The 4,439-nt window shown below is 43.4% G+C and overlaps 1 non-coding gene across 1 annotated transcript; it reads right to left on the reverse strand.

The window, feature by feature from the left end:
* Positions 1–811: 811 nt before the first annotated feature.
* TRNAV-AAC (transfer RNA valine (anticodon AAC)) lies at positions 812–884 on the reverse strand. Its single transcript has one exon. It is a non-coding gene; the product is annotated as a tRNA-Val (tRNA).
* Between the last annotated feature and the right edge of the window lie 3,555 nt (positions 885–4,439).

Below are 4,439 nucleotides of genomic sequence, written 5' to 3' on the forward strand. Positions count from 1 at the left end.
TTTATGCACATGAGCAATTTTATTTGAACTCAATGGTACTATTCAGAGGAATAAAGCTACCTGTGTAAATGTTTGCATGGTCAGAGCATGCATTAGAAATACAGTTAAAACAAAGAATGTACCAGCTTTTTCTTTCTTTCTTTCTTGAACATTGAAAGTCTTTGCAAAAGAAGTGTTTCTTAAGGAATTATTTGAATAATTAATATCAGAATAATAAAAATAACATAATAATTAATACTGTATGCTAATTTTTATTTTGTTATCCATGGAGATCACGGGATGGTACAGAAGGCGTCAACTTTAATGTTAGACAAATTTCATTGTTAACAAAGAAAAACTAGCAAAATAATAAGCTGCTTAATATTATTCACTATTTTCAGGGCTTTGATATTGCCCTTTGGCTCTTCTCATATACCAGATATGATTTCATTACAAAATACACATAACTGAAACCTAAAACAGTGCTCAAAACTTTTAACAACTTCAAATTGTGTATTTTTGCACTCATTTAAACTGCTGTTTAAAAAGAATCTAACAAAACTATTAATTTGAAACAGATTCCACTAGTGTACATTCAAGTATGAATTATTAAACAAAAACAAAACCGGAGAGCTGGCTGGTCAATGCTATAAAGCACTTTACTTTTTCGAAGATCTCATCCTGACAAAATGAAAGGATTAAAATGGTACCAGTCAAAGAGATTTTAAACTGCCCCTTTTGGAAATGTATTTTTTTTTCCCTAATGCAACAGTATTCAGTATAGTACAATGTATTTAAAAGAAGTCTTAAAACACAGATTTAGGGACAAAACTGTTTCCGCCCGGTTTCGAACCGGGGACCTTTCGCGTGTTAGGCGAACGTGATAACCACTACACTACGGAAACTTGCCTGTGCAACAGCTTTGAAACTGTCTCTTTTATGAATGTGCTGGAGGACCCTGAGTGTTCTAATAAGAGCTGCAATGTGCAGGACCTTTATTTACAACGTTAGCGCCATTTTCCGGAGAAGCAACCCCTGCCTAGATTCAGGTGGACGACACTTGCATCTGACCAGGTCTCCAGGCACTCAGTGCATCTGACCAGGTCTCCAGGCACTCAGTGGAGCGCCTAACACAAACATGGGTTAGACTGACGCACAAATTGCTTGAAACACCAGTGACAACAGTTTGGGGGGGGGGAGCTGTCCCCGGGCCACTGCAACGGGGCTCCACGCGACTGCGCTTCTGGAGCATGCACGGCCCCCCCCCCCCGTGACTATGGACTGACCCCTCTGCTCCCAGCACCGCATCCCACCCACCCACCCATCAGGCATGGCACCCTAGCGCCCAGCAGGGGCGGCACTGAGGACTGCAACACATCACTGGGCAGCACCCACCTCCGAGGATACAATTAATCGATTCGCCACGGAGTAGGCATCGATTTATGCCTCCCCTCCCCCCACGCGACTTTCCCGGGCGTCACGTGCACAACAGAGCCCCCACTCCAGGCGCCCCCCAGGCCCGGGGCAGGGGCAGGCGCAGCGCACCCCCCGCGCGGGTGAGGGCTGCGTACGGTATGTATCCCATACCCCCCGCCTCCGCGGCGTGCGCAGCACCGCCCCGCAGTACGCATGACCCTGGGGAGCGTGCATAATAACTCCGGGTTCCCTCCCTAAACCGGGTCTGCCTCGTGTGTCCCTTCGCAGCCTGGCCCGTGCCCCGCTCTGGGGACTGTAGAGCAGGCAGAGCTGCATAGGAGCGCCTACAACCTTCACATCGGGCCTCAGAGGAGCAGCCGCGTTAGTCTGTATTCGCAAAAAGACAAGGGGGACTTGTGGCACCTTAGAGACTAACCAATTTATTTGAGCATGAGCTTTGGTGGATTCCACTGAATGCATCCGATGAAGTGAGCTGTAGCTCAACACGAAAGCTTATGCTCAGATAAATTGGTTAGTCTCTAAGGTGCCACTAGTCCTCCTTTTCCTTTTACCTTGGGCCTGTGGCTAAGCCGCAGTCGCCCCCTTTTGACACCTACCCAGCCCCAAGCGTCAATCTACTCTCTCCAGTGCTTGGTGCAAAGACTAGGGGCAGGGCTCAAGAAGGACATAATGTTCCTTTTTGGCATTTTCAAAGGCTACCTGTTTGAAACAGATACACAGTGCGGGTGGGAGGAGCTTTAATTTCGTGATCAACTTTGTGTTCCTAAGTAGTTAAGCATGATACACATAGTTTGACTTTCTTTTGAGTCACACACATGCTCCCCTCCCCCCCCACTGGCATACCACCATTTATGTTTATTTTTTCCTTTTCTAGATTGGATGGTTGGTGGAAGATATTCCTTCAACAACTAGAGTGTATTAAAATTAATATCTGAATTCTAATAAACTATTATTCCTGTAGATTAAGTGACTCAATATTTGTTTAGTACTGTAGTATTAAAGGGAGCTCAGTTTTGGACTAAAATTTAAATGTTGTTAAAATAACTTAACCAAAAATCAGTCAAATATTTAAAATAAATAAATAGATAAATTTGTTAGTCTCTAAGGTGCCACAAGGACTCCTCGTTATTTTTGCTGATACAGACTAACACAGCTATCACTCTGAAACCTGCCAAATATTTCTGTTAATTTAAAAAACAAGGACAGTAAAAGCAGGATTTTTTGAAATCAGAAAGCAAACAGTCCCCCACTGATGTTTGTATCTAAACAATGCAGCATTGTGATAGTAAATAGTGGAAGTTATGGCTCTGATCCTACAATTGGATGCACGTGGCTGGACCCCAATAGCCACCTACACAGACCCAGTTACAAAATCCTGGCCTTAATTTGTAGGACCAAGAAAAAAAGAACATTATAGCAACACTGAAGAGGGTAAAATTTCTCATAAAAAGCTGAAAAGAGCTATAAGAAGAAAAGTAAATGTTGTATTTATATTAGCAATAACATATACCTACGGTGTCTTTAATCCCAAAGAATAACAAATCCCTTTACAAATTTAACAAATTGACAGGCAAACTATATATATATATATATATGAATCACTTCATTCACCTCAGAAATGTTAACATCTTTGGAATGAAATTCAGCCACTATTTAACAATACCACTCAGTTTAGAGAAAGTAAAGAAGACTGTGCCCAATTAAAACTATTTTGGGAACCTAGACTGCAAAATACAATTGCCTGAGTTGGAATTTGTCTTGGACACAATGGTTAACAGCTTAACTCTTACAAAAAGTGTCTTGCACTCTTTAATGACCTCAAATCATCAAGACCTCATATCCCATATATTAAATTAAGCTGCTAGGACCTGTCTTAGGCAAAAGCAAAATAGGCATCTACTGAGACTTGTGTATTGGAAAGCCAGAGAACTAATTCAGTACTCTGTGGATCTGTCCAGCCTCCCTTTCAAGCAACAGACTAAGGAGAGATTCCTCACCATTGTCCAGAGCAAAGCTTGGGTCTGACCACATGATTATGGCAGGCTTGCCAGTCTCAAGGTGCTGCCTGCCCTAAAGGTGTGTTAGAAAATTTCATTACTGACTGAGAGGGAAAAGTCCTACCACCAGAATTAACACCATCAATTCCCAGTGGCAACTTGCAGATCTTGGGCCTCCCTAGCAGATTATTCTAATTATTTTTAAAGTATGTTAATCAAATTTAAAAAAGAAAAACCCTACCCCAATCAAATATTTTATCCTAAAAAAGAGGGAGCCCCAGGAATGTTGTTATTGCTATTAGTTTTCATATGGAAGGCAATGAGGCACTCAGCTACTACAGGTTTCAGAGTAACAGCCGTGTTAGTCTGTATTCGCAAAAAGAAAAGGAGTACTTGTGGCACCTTAGAGACTAACCAATTTATTTGAGCATGAGCTAGCTACAGCTCACTTCGTCGGATGCATACCGTGGAAACTGCAGAAGACATTATATACACACAGAGACCATGAAACAATACCTCCTCCCGCCCTACTGTCCTGCTGGTAATAGCTTATCTAAAGTGATCATCAAGTTGGGCCATTTCCAGCACAAATCCAGGTTTTCTCCCCCCCCCCCCCCCCCCAACTCACTCTCCTGCTGGTAATAGCCCATCCAAAGTGACCACTCTCTTCACAATGTGTATGATAATCAAGGTGGGCCATTTCCTGCACAAATCCAGGTTCTCTCACTCCCTCACCCCCCTCCAAAAACCACACACACAGCTACTACAGTGACAGGTAGCAAGTTAAATCATGGGGCTCCAAGCCAGCTCCTCCAGCAATCAGGGAGTTTCCCATGCAGGTAGTGAACAGTTGGACTTTTCTTAGCTTGATAAGAGCTGAGGGGGTGTCTTAGCAACCAGGGCACTACTCCTGTATGTGCCTCTGTCATAATAGGAGGGGATTATCTCATGAAGGGGAAGTTGCTGGCCCTCACCACTCCCCAGTGGCCTGTGCGGGAAGTGGCAGGTGGAAAACCACATCCTGGG

Source organism: Lepidochelys kempii, chromosome 9 (genome assembly GCF_965140285.1).
Source record: "Lepidochelys kempii isolate rLepKem1 chromosome 9, rLepKem1.hap1, whole genome shotgun sequence".
Taxonomy (NCBI): Eukaryota; Metazoa; Chordata; order Testudines; family Cheloniidae; genus Lepidochelys; species Lepidochelys kempii.